The sequence below is a fragment of the Leptosomus discolor genome, chromosome 16 (assembly GCF_034619465.1).
Source record: "Leptosomus discolor isolate bLepDis1 chromosome 16, bLepDis1.hap2, whole genome shotgun sequence".
Taxonomy (NCBI): Eukaryota; Metazoa; Chordata; class Aves; order Leptosomiformes; family Leptosomidae; genus Leptosomus; species Leptosomus discolor.
Window position 1 is genome coordinate 3,006,510 of NC_141406.1, and position 13,025 is coordinate 3,019,534.

Consider the following 13,025-nt stretch of genomic DNA (forward strand, 5'->3'; position numbering starts at 1 on the left):
CCTGCTCCTCTCGGTTGGACACCGATTACTCCCTGTTGGAGAGCTGTCAGTAAGGGGAAAGCCATACATCGTGGTGGGAAGTAATCTCACCCGGCAGGGGGGCACCTCTTCCCAGCCAAAACAATGCGACTTTGACAGGCCTGATGTATTTATTATCTTCTTGGTGCAGAAATGCTGCCACAGCAGGCAGCAGGGTTGTGGGGGAGGATGCTACTGGTGACTTGGAAGAGAAAGCGAGAAGTACGACGTGCCAAGGAGTTGTCTGCAGAGAGCTGATGGGAGGGTGCAGGAACGGGTAAGGGGAAAGGAGGGTATGAAGGAAAGGAAAAGACTGTCGTAAAAAGGCAATTCCTTTTGCTCATGTGCTTTACTCATTTCCCAAACTTGAGGGACTCAAGAGGGCTGAGAAAAAGCAAACAGCAAGTGAAAAAGCAGGGAGGTTTCAGCCCAGATGGAGCACAGTATCCCAGCTAGGCTGAGCCATTTGAGGGTGGTTTTAGAGAGCTGTCACCTTGGTGAGGAACATGAATCACTGGCTTTTGTGCTCCTTATCCTTCTGGACTTGGATCCCCTTTGGTTTTATACCATTATCTGGGAGGGTTTCACACAAGTGCTGTCTGTCAGGTGGTTTTGTCAGCCCCAGTTTGGGTCCATTTTGCCTCTGCAAAGTGTCAAAGGGGCTTTTTGGCTACAAGGAAAAGCAGTCGGGATCTTTCAGGGGCAGAATTATGTCCTCAGCAGCTGTGCCAGTTCATACGCTTCATCAGATTTAAACTCAGCATAGTTACCCGGATCGAACTCCTGGGTAGCAATGAGGGTTGATCAGGACCCTGTACTTTTAAGAGACAGCCAGCTAATTGCCTTTTGAGTGACAGGCGATCTGTTTCTTTAACCCTGGTGTTCCGAGAGTGAAATCTCCTTACAGAAATCTAGAAATTTCTCTAGCTAAAGGTTTCCTGGACATGTCCAGGTGTCTTCTCTTGGCAGCAATTAAGTAAAAATTGCCAGGGCCTGAGTGCACCGAGAGGCCCTTATTGCCCTGACCAGCCTCACCTGCCCCCCCTGCCCAGGCACTGCTCGTTGGTCCAGGAGCTGCATTTAAGCTCAATCCCTCACCCCTGCTCTCTTTTGCAAGCCTGAGGCTACCTTTGGATTTTCCCTTTGTGGCTCATGTAGAGGATTCAAGTTCGGTAGTTACACGGTGGGACTCAAATCTTACCATTCTGCAACTGGGGTGTGTTACGTGGTGACTACGCTGTTTTGAGAAGAGGAGAAGCAGCCAACTTGTGCTGGTAAGTGAAAAGTAAACTCTGTCTTGTTCTTGGTCTATATGTAATGTTGCAAGTGGGAAGCACAGAAGTGACTGTAGAGTCTCCTTAAGGATGAGAAAAGTGTTTCCTGTCTTTGGAAGAAAGCTCACCGTGGGGTGAGGTTGCTTTTACTGAAGACTGCTAATTGACTGGCTGAAATAAACTACCTGCTTCAAAGCCACCTTTGCTGCAAAGGGCCCTGGGGAAATGGGAGCGACGAGAAGAGACGGAAGGAAAGGCACTGTCTGCTCCTGACTGTAAGTGAACTTTATGTGCAGTTGGGAATGGTATGTAGAGACTGATAGAAGAAGAAATGTATGTAGTGAGTAGCAGGATTGCAGAATGGTGCCTCATCAGAGACGTGTTAGAGTTGGGCAGTGGATGTGTTAAGGGCCAACTGGCTCTTCTGAGAAACTTCTCTTCAGAAAAATGTAGGCGCTTGGTAGCTTGGAAGTGTTGAAAGATGGGCACCTGATTCTGGTTGGAGCGTGGCTGAAGAGAAGGTGAATAAGGAGCTGTCTATGCTGAGCTTTTATTTTTGTTGCTTTGAAGTTGGCCGTTTACTTTGTTTTCTGGACAAATGTGGAGTGTGGGGCAAGTGTTTTCTTGGCTGAAGTGAGGCCAGATATGCTATGCCTGTATGTTAGACTTGAATTCTCGAAAATTACTTTAAAGTGATGGGATTCTTTTGGTAGTTCACCAAATCACGCTCAGGTGGAGAGCTGGTTATGAACTTGCTCAGACTGACTGAATAGCAATAATTGGACTAAAGGCTGTGATACAGTGAACAACTAGCCTGTCTTTTTTTTTTTTCCTAGTTCTTCCTCCTTAATTAAGCAATTATATCAGATTTAGTGCTAGGATTTTTATGATAATAAAAATATTACTGTTATTGTTGCAGTCAAAAGCTTTTGATATGGGTTGTTTAACGAATGTTGTCATTCTGTGTTGTGTGGCGTGAACGTGTGGATTGGTATAGTGCTGCTGAGTGTCCTTCGTGCAGGTGAACCTTGCTTTGGAACAGAAAGCTGTGTCTGTGTTACGAAGGGCTTTCTGGATGCTTTGCAGCAGTTGATTTATGGTATATCGTGAACGTTGTCCATACGTGTTGCATAAGACCTCGTGTAGCTGTTCCTTAACACCTTCTTCGCCTGTGTGCTTTCGTGTATGCTTGCCACCTTACTGATGGGCTCTGTGTGGTGCCTGTCCCTTCTGCATGACCCAGGTTCCTACACAAGCACAAATGGGCTTCCCTGGTTATTGATCAGTCCAGCTGTGGTGGCATGCCTTGGATAGCTCAAGTCTAGTAGGCCACAGTGGTCAAATGGATTTGTGGTATAAATTCTGCAACCCCCTGCAAAGTATCTCCTCCTCTTCTTGGTTTCCAGCTATACAGGGGAAACATTATGCTATGCTGTCCATCTTGGGGCTTTATATCATCTGCAGAAGTGTACGGACTGACAACAGTATTGTGTTCCTTCTGGGGTTTCTTTATTCAACTCTTGTTTTGGGGGTAAAAACTGTGGTAAGGGTCAAGTGCGATACTCATTTAGCTTATTAAAAATACTTGGGTTTGTGTCTGGATTGATGTTGTATATACTGAAAGGAGGGGCTAAAGGCAGTCCTTCGGGGTAGGAGGGGTAATCTGTATAAACTTCTTGCTCATAATAAGATCATCTTTAGGAGGAGGAAAGCTTTGCAGTGTGCCCTCAGCGTGAGGTGCTGGATTGCCATGCAAATCTCCTCTGGAAGGCTGTTCAACACCCAGATAGTTTTCATTGGAAACGCTCTGCTGCTGTTGTGATCCATGCTGGGCTTTGTGACATGTGAGTTTCTGGAAAAACATCCGCATTGGCAGAGCTCTTGGTGAGGGAGGCAGACTGCTTCACCAGTTCACGTCGCCTTAGTTATAGCTATAGCAGTGAAGCACAAGTTAAAGTAGGAAATAGGCAGTGGTTTACTCCTGTAGCTGTTACATGCATAAATTGAGGGTTTGTTTCCCTCCTCCAGCCCTTGAAGCTGTCAGCCCGGTACATTCACCACCCCTGAAGTCAGACAAATGTGAACGGTAGCTCCTTGCTCAGCTCAGGTTATATTGTGCATGTCCAACCTCGGCCCAAGCGTTGGCTCTGTCCTGCTCCGATCTGATCCTTCTCTGATTTGATCAAGTGTAACCGTGCCCTTCCTTACACACCGCTGAGGACCCTGTGCTCCAGGCAGCTGTGCCACGTGCTGCTGTTAATGGCTTGTCCAGTCCTGCAGCTCCTGTGACTGCGCATGCAGCGCTCACAAGTCCACGCTGTTGCCTTCCTGTCGTATTTCATGGCTCTTGATGGCAGCTCAGCTGAGGAGTGAGGAAACTCATGTCCTCTCTGCCTAGGAGAAAATGGCAAGTGGAAGATTTAATATCCCAGAGGGTTGGTGTAGGAAGTTGTACAGGAGGGGAGAAGGTGGGGATTAAAGCTTCAGGTCCTTCACAAATCTATGCAGGTCAAGGTTCCCAAAGGCTGGAAAGCTGTGAATTAAACCAACTGAATTACATGCGTGGCACAATGTTGTAGCCCTTTTGCTGAATTCCCTGCCCCACCAGTCATTCTAGGGTTTACTTTTGGAGGAAGCTGCCTTGTTTCAGTCGGTGATGGATTTCATTTAACAACGCAGAAAGCTTGGTGATCAGGAAAGGCAATCCCATGCCAAAATCTGTCATCTGTTCTGCCATGTTGCTTTGGGGTTGTGCATTGGGGTCAGGTCTTGATATCAACAGCAAACACTGTGTACTGGGATTTTCAGGGGGAGCTGGATTTGACCCTTCTATACAATGTGTCAGATGAAAGTCACGTACATGGTGGTGGATCAGTAGCGTGGTACAGTCTCAGGACTGCGTAGGCACCCTTGCATGGCTTGCATCCCAACAGAAATCACTGTTCTGTGCTTAAGCAAGGCGTGAGGTGGGAGTCATACAGGGTGGAGGAAAACGAAAGCTTAAGGGTGCCTTAGAAAGTCTTAAATCTCTTTGAGTCTAGAGCAATGCAGCAACTTTTGCGGCAAGTACTCTTGAGAAGAGGTCTCCTTCAGGTCAGGCAGGAGAGGTGATGATGTTGAACTGCTTGGCGAACGCACCGACTGGCTTCTGGGGGAAAGTGGGAGCTCTGGGCTGGAAGCTGTCAGGGAGCAGCTGAGCCCGCAGCAGCGAGGCTCCCCAGCCCTGCTTGTTCTCATACCATGCGTGGAGGCAAGTGGTGTGTTAGTGACATGCTATGGCTGAACTCTGAACACTAAGTGTCTCTGCTCTGTTCCTTCTCTAGAGGCAGTCTTTGAAAGAGGGAAAAAGGTTCGTTGTGGGGTTTTCTTCTTTCAATAGTTCTGTCCCACTAAAAATAAAACTGCCTTTTACGTGGCCTAAATCCCAGAGCTGCAACCTGGCTTTGTGTGGCAGCAGTTGTGGAGAAGCCAAATGTCAAGGACCAGCAAAGAGGAGCTTTTGTTTAGGCACATTTTACTGATGGTTTTCCTTTTTTTTTAAAAAAAAAAAAAAGTAAAAGTTTTGTTCATTTTTATAATGAGCAGTGATGAAACAGTAGCTTAAAAAAGATTTATTTTCTTCCTTAAAGCATTGAAAGCTTCATCTCCGTTCCAAACTCACCCAAGATACTTCAGCACCAAATTACTTTGAAATCCATAAAAACAGTAAAAGAACTTAGAGGAGATGGAAAAAATAACTGCAACACTGCAATAGATGGAAGATGTCATGCAGTGAATGAAAGCAATTTAGTGAAAGTCAACAAAAACTCCAAAACCAAAATAAAAAAAAAAATGCTGATGTTCAGATGGCAAATATTTTTGGACAAACAAACAAACTTCAGTCCTAAAAGAATAACAATTGCTGTCTGGCTCTTGGCTACCTTTTTTCCCCCCTCGTGGATGTGTCTGATACAGAGCTGTCTGGTTGCTAGTTACCAGACTCTTTTTACTGAAGCTATTTGTTTCTGCCACGTGGTCCTTTCTCATCTGCCCCTTCTGACATGAGACATCAGAAGCAGGAGCAGAAGCTATTCAATCATAGTGACAGAACCCCTTTTTTTTGGATGGTAAAATGTTCTGTTGGTTCCGTATATATAATCTCATGTTTGTCTCTATGCTTGCATCCAGTGAGCTTGATTAAATAGAGCATGAAGGGTTGTTCTGTGAGATTCCTGCCCCATTCTGCAGGGCTTAAAGAAAGGATCCAAAACCCCTAGTGCTTATTTTGGCTAGTGAGCAAGCAAGGAATAGGTAGCTGGTCCTAAATTTTGATCTGTCTGTCACTACGGGGAATGCTGTACATGCTACCTGAAACTCTGTGGTAAACTCATCAGGTAGGTGGTTGAGAAAATTTCATTAGTGGTATCTACAGATACTGTTAACCCCCCCACCAAGTATATCTTCCCAAAAGCATCAAAAGTTAGTCTTATGAACATGATGTTGCCCTGGCTGATGGTGTGGAGGACCCGAAGCCTGCTTACATGGGCTTGATTCCCAAATCAGGCACTGGCCTGCAAAGTGGCCTCAGCCAAGTCATTTCACTGCTTTGTGCTTCATTCCCCTGACCGCAAAATGGGGATGATAACCAGCTCAGCTGATGACAAGTGTGAAAGGAGAAATAAGCATCCTCATTTGACATTTGTCAGGATGCAGGAAGCTGACCTAGATCTGCACAATCAAACTGCATATAAGCAGCACAGTGTAGTTTCATAGGACAGCATCTATGTAGATTTAGACTGGCTGGCAATTCACTGCTGTCCATGAAGGTTACAAGCATGAATATAGGCCAAACAGACCATCTGATATTCCCTATTTAAAAGGGAAGATGTATGACTTTCCAGGCAGCAAATTCCTTGGAAGAATAAAAGGAAACTTGTATGGCTCAAATCTACTGGTGGCGGTGTGTGATTTCATTTACATCTGTGTCAGGGTTGTAACGGGTGGTTTTCCTTCTTCGATACCATTTAAATGTCTTGCACTATGTTGGTTTAAGGGTAATTGCAGTAGAGACTTGAAATACTATTATACATGTAACGTCCAATACACTGTACACATTCTGTGTCCCTAAAATCCTGTAAGGTCCTGTGTGTCTGTGGACCAGCTCGATTCCTGCCCTGGCTCAGCTCAAAACAAGTTGTTGGTGTCTGATTTGGGGTGTTACAGACTTTTTACTCCTTTGACTTCATCTCTGGGCTTTCCCCCTTCCTTCTTCTCTGTCCCAGGTTAAGAGGACTGCTCCCAGTCCCCTGCACAGGGACAAGGGATCTTCTAAGGGCCCCGTCACTCCAAGGGTACTGGCAGTAGCGCCACTGCTGCTGTGTCTGCATTGTGCGGGCCAGTCCTCTGACTGCTGATGTCTAACTTCTCCAGGAGGGGGATGAAATCCAAGTGGCAGGGCAGGCACCTCTGAGGAGATAGCTCCTAACTGTTCCCACAGAGCTTGAAGAAAAAGATTTGACGGATTTACAGAGGAAAATGGCTGAGAAGGGATTGATAAACACACAGAGAGATCTAACTAGTGTGTCCCATCACTCTGAATAGCTGATCATAGCGAAAGTGCTTCAGGGCAGTGTCGGGAAGAATTTGTTGATGTGAACTCGTGTCTCCCTGAGAGAATCATGCTGTTTCAGGGAAGGGACCATCCAGAGAAGGTTGTCGGGAAGAAGAATGCAACAACAGTGGGGTGGGCGTCTGTGTCAGGAGGAGTTGGCAAGATGATCACCAGTGCTTTCTGAAGGCAGAGCTGTGAGGATGCCAGCTAGGACTTGATAGCTGAGCTTCCTCGCAGCTACAACATCAATGCACACTTCGTTCCCGTCGGTGCAAGCGTTTGCAACAATAAGCTCTCGATGCCAGCTGGGATCCCAGGCATGAGAAATTCCACGCTGCAGTGGGGAGTCTCCTGTAGCTCCTGTGCTTAGGGCCACCCTAACGTCACCGTCTGCCCAACAGTCAGGAGTGTGAACGGACTTCGCTGATCATATCTGAACTGTTGTAAACTGCTTCATAGAGTCTCTTCAGTGCCGTCGGTAGCTCAGAAAAAGAGAGCGAACGTGCCTTCTTCAATAACTTCTTCAAAGGTCAATCTGCTCTTGTCATAAGCAGTCAGAAAGGCTTGGACAACTCTTGCTTGGAGGTCTCGGGGTGGTGTCCATTGTGATGGGTCAACAGTTTAAGAAGGACCCCGTATCGCAAACACCTGGTGTTTGAAAACTTGATGGGCTGAAGTGGGGAGGCGGTTTGAAGGCAGAGTGTGAGTGTTTCACTGGGAGGTACATTGGGTGTGTGTACCCTGCTTCAAAGGTGCAGAACTGCAGTAAATATGCCCCAAAATGCTGCTTTGGCTTGTTGCAGTTCGCATAAACCATTGAACGCGTCACTGGGGAAGCTCTTTGCTAGAATTGATCCAGGGTGAGAACTCTGACCAAAATGACTCGCGAATACTTGTGAAGTCTCCCCTTATGTGGAAAATGCCACTGTGAAGGGAGTTGTATCATTTTTGAATTTTGAGTTCAGTTTCACCTTGATTGAGATGTTTGCTTGGACCCTTAGTGGGTTGAAAATAGAGACGTTCCCAGCAGGGTGCAATGTTTAGAGGGGTGTTTCAAAGATTTTATTAGTAGATATCATATGCTTACTGGGGGTTTTTTAATATATTTTCGCTTTCTTAATGTATTTTAGCTTTCCGTTCAACTATTCTGCATGAGAGTAATCATCAGAATTAATATTTTCTTATTGTAAGTAAGGGAAAAGATCCAAAGTTGCTGTGCTAGTGGAAGCATCCAGACAAATATTTGTATCGTGCTTTGAAGCTCGAAACCAGAAAATGGTATCTAAGTGCAAGAGAAAATAAGATGTACTAAAACTCTGAAGCTTTCAGAAGTGTGACTATTTTATGTTTGCTTTAGTAGGAGAGAAGTGTTTAGCTCTTTGGAAGCTTTCTTTTAAAACACAGCTGAATTGAACAGAGCACAGGATTGCTGGTGATATTTGTGTGCTTCGAAGAAATGCTCTGATTGTCTAACAGTTCGCACAAATAGGATGGCAGGTAGCATGGTCACTGCATCCCTTAGCTTTGGAAGGCTGAAGTGAGTTGGCCTTTGCAACAATGCGTTCAAAAGCTTTTATAAACATGATGTGTGTGCGTGTCTCTTACACTTTAAGTAAGGCTAACAAATTGAGATGAGCCGCAGCCGCTCTGTGAAGGCTGGGTACGCATACACAGGGGCCTGAGTTGATTTATCTTGATGTTTGGTTGAATTCTTCGCATTTTGGGTCCCTTCTGTAACCTTTTCACCTCGTTCTTTTTTAAGGTGGCTGCCTGGCTGTTACAATTTATCATGAACGCATCTCACTTCACTTTTGGCTCCTCTGACGGAAGGAACAGCCGGTCTCCGGGAGGTCAAAGACATTATTTTCCCCTTGTCTTTCTCAGTTTCCAGCACATATTTGTCACTTTGAAAAAGCATGAATTCTGGATTTGATGCACTTTAATTGATTTCACCCTCAACAAGTCCAACTGTCCATCAACCTTTCCTTTTTCTTTCCCCCTTCCCCTTCTTTATTTATTTCCTCTGTCCCTTTACTTTGAGTGTGATGTTTTCACCCGCCTGCATGTTGAAGCTGTTGCAAAGCCCATGACCCTATCAAGGCTCACTGTCACTAGCCATTTCTCTCGTTTTCCTTATCCTCAAAGTTGAACTTTGGATGCTGAGTGAGAACGAAGCCGCCTTGTAGGAGCACTGGTCTTGTAGTATCTTAGTGATGTGCTCCTAGTGGAAGTACACGTGACACTGATAGCTGGCTAAATTTGGCTGATGGTCCACTTATTTTGAGGCAATGTGAGGGAATTAATAATTAGTTCTTGATGTACTGGCCTTGCTATTTAAAATCATTTGCAGTAGTACTACGGTAGGGATGAATGTACTGTCTCTCCTCTCCTTGTGTAAGGACGTATACACCCAGTGATGGGCACATCCAGTGTTGCGGTAAATTCAGTTGGGTAAAAGAGCATTGACACCTCATAGAATGAGGTGCTGTCACACTGTCTCTTGCTTTGGTGAATTCATATGGCATAAGGGGAGATATGGAGTAAATAGAGTATGTTGGTGTGTTACAGCTTGGCCTTTGCACAGGGGTCCTTTAAGTGAGTCTTGGAAGCCAAGGGCGACTTAACAGTGAAAGCTGAGTCGTTAGGTCCTAGTTTTATCAGGACACGGACTGGGCAGCAGGCTTCTGTTTACAACAGGCTAGAGAGATTTAAAGTTCTCTGCCCTGTTCTCACCACGGTGTTCACCAGAACTCAGCAGAGACAATGGGATTCCTTGGACTAACGTGCACTCCCTGAAGAACTCCAGCACTCGGGATGAGCAGAATTGGTTCATGGTATTTCACCCGAGTGTTTTCAGCTTACAGTCAAGGGTAAGGAAGAAAACCAAGCCTCTTGCTGAGCCCTGTGGTGTACTTTTCGGAGGGGGCTGGAAACCCGGCGCGGTGGAGGTCTCGCAGTGGGAACTGCTGTCCATGGTCCTGGGTGGCCGCAGGTGCAGGTTTGGGGTTTGGGAAGGGGCTGGCTCGGGCCCGGCGACCAGCTTCCTCGCACTCCTGCTGGTGCAAAACAGCACGAGTCCACTCGGCAAATCCAGCTCAGTATTTGCCAGCATGCATGGATAGGGAACTGAGGGTCCTTTAAGGAGTTGTAAAGGGCCCCCACCAATACTCGTGGGCCTCATACTAACCCTTTCCTTCCATGATTTGCTGCCGAGAGGGTTGCCATAGCCTTGTGAAGACTATTCTTGTCCAGTGAGACTGGACTGTGATGCATTGGATCGTCTTCTGAATGTTATAGGAATCTTTGGAGGAGAAAATCCTGGATCATTGTTGTTAGTGACGGATGGAATTCCTCACTGGTAAACCTCCTGCAGCCTAATTCTGAGTTTAGGTGTTTCTAGCACAGGAATTCTTCCTCAAAATATTAGTTTAAGGCAAAGCTTGCTCTTTTTCAGTCGATAGATTCATTTGATCTCCGTATCAGCTGCAATTCTTTTTGTCATGGGGTGATGATAATTTATTTTTTCTCACTAAGCTTCTCAGAAGAACACAGCAGCTTTCTGGTGGCCTGAGCTATGATATGAGAGGAGCTAAACAAAGTGTTCTGTGCTTGTGTGAATTGCTATTAGTAGCTCCTTGCAATGTTGGGAAACCCAGGGCTCAGAATAAAATGTGTTATTAATATGACATTAGAACGTTTCAAAGGACATGCAAGGATTTAATTTCTTTTTGCGAGTGGGTACTATCCGTTCCCTTTAAATTCAGTGCTGTGCCTGGGGGAAGAACCCACGGAGAACTCTGAAAAGAGTCCACTAAGCCACTGCAGGCACTATACTGGACAAGACGAACAGATTACCTAGCGCGATAAGGTGAACTGGTGGCTTACTGCACTCTGAAGAGTCTTTTCTATGGCCTTTGACTCCAGCTTAGAGTTCCAAGAGATGAGAGCTTAAGGATTTGTCTGACAGTCTCAAAAAAAAAAAAAAAAACAACCCACAAAAAAACCCAAAAAAACCCTACATCTCTGCAAGACCTCCTCTAAAAGTGGTTCTACTGAAGAAGAAATTGGAGACCTTTAGCCTCACCTATAAAATAATCGCTTTTACTATGATTAGAAAGGTTTGGGGAGGAAACTGAGCTGTTTTCAGGTCATTGAATTTCAGAGTTGGACTACTCTAGCAGAGGACCTGGGAAGGAGATCTTGTGATGGTGTTGTTCAGTGGGATAGGGAAAACATACCACGAGTGGTTTGTAGGACTGGTCAGATTCCCCCTTTCTCTCTTCTGCAGCTATGGCCAGCCAGGCAGTGGTACGTGGAGCTTATTAGATCAGCCAAACCCTGCATGAGCGCACAGTGCAAGGACTAATGAAAGTGTCATGATCAGATCTGTAGGTGCATGTGATATTGGCTGGCTGCAAACCTGGGCTCAGAAGATGGGGAGAGCTGACCCCACGGCAGGCTTTTCACACTTCATTTGTGGCAACATCAGAAAGATTTTAGTGGGGGTTTTTGTGGTAGGTCGGTCCTCTTGGGGTGGGGGCATGAGAAGGCTATTATTTACTGGAAACAAGAATTTGGAATGTTATAGAATCGCAGTAGTGACCAAGATTTCTGCTTGGTTTTACTTTCAAATACTGGCATACAATTTAACCAAATTAATCGCTATCTCGCAGGTCTTCAGTTTCATTTAGCAACCCATGTACTGAGCCTTTCAGCATTCTCTGTAAAGCACGTTTTAGTCACAAACACCTGGAACTAGTTGGTATCTCACTGCACTGTACTATGAATCAGTCTTGCTGCCTTAGGGATAAAGAAACCGAGGCACCGGGAGGTGAAGCAACTTGTTCAAATCCTCTAGCTGGACAGTAGCAGTTCAGGATCGGCAATCCGAGTCACATACCATAATACCCGCTTCGTGTACCTGGTTTAGGTATTGTGATGCCTGAAGTAGGTGCTCGCTCCAAGGGAATGACATGAGGGTGCCCAGGCACTTTGTGGAGTTAACCGAGAGCTGGTGCCTCCAGGGACATCACAGCGTCCTCTGTGCTGAGCTGGGAACCTAGTAAGAGTGTTTTAGCTGGTTCATCCCCAGGAACTGTGGATGGTTCTCTGGATCCAGATTGAGGCCAAATATGGGATGGTGCCTGTAGCCTAGCTATGTAGAGGAGCTTCTGCACGGGTGCAGGGGAGAGTCTCACAGCCTGAAGTAGGTGTCAATGAGATTTGAGCCCCTTCTGCGCTAGGCAAGATTTGAGAGTGAATGTTCTGGGTCCTTGAACAGTGTCATAGTTGAGGTACCCATCGAGATAATCTGAATACTGCAAGTTTCCCAAATCCCGGTGGTTTCCCCAGTAGGCTCACCAGTCTAGGAGTAGGTTTTATTTTGCAGCCAGCAAGCTGGACAATAATCTGATGTGAAGCCCAAAGTTGCACAGCCTATGTCTTTTCAGAGGATTAAATCACTTAGCAGAGCTGTGCTACACCAGCTGGGAACTTGCCAAACCGTGCACAAAGTCGCTTGCTTGTCTCTTCTGTCAGGAAGAGTACAAGCTGGGGAAACTACTGTGCTAAGGCTGCTCAGCATGGCAGTACTGGAGTTGGGAATACCATAGACCTGTGTAATCCAGTCCCTGGGATGTATGTTAGGAAAGTAGCACACACTAGCACTCCATCGTAGTTGCTTACAGAAACTTTCAGATAATCTCAGGAGAGGGGGAGTGTTCAGCTAACACTGGAATCATTTTAAGATGTAGGCTCAGGTTTGATGCTTGGATCAGGATTTAAACTAAGATCATTCTTAGTTTAAAGTCCAGTTCAAGTCTGGTGTTCAGAGCATCCATCTCTAAATCCCTTTGCATGCTGGAGGCTTGGAGTTTTTAAGCAGCTTCTGTGTTCCCCTCCATTTTATCAGACAGACGTGAAGCAGCCCTTGCTGCTGACTAGCTCCATACACTTGAACAAAGACACCTTTCTTTCCCCAGCCCAAATCCAGAAGGCAATATGATGTGAATTTACCCAAGTGATTTCAGGGGAGGCTACAGAAGCCAAGGTTTGGCAAAGATGTGGAAGTATTCATACCACCTATTTTTAATAGACAGTCATATGGACAGAGGGAGACAGAGATTGTGAAAAGGAGATGCTGA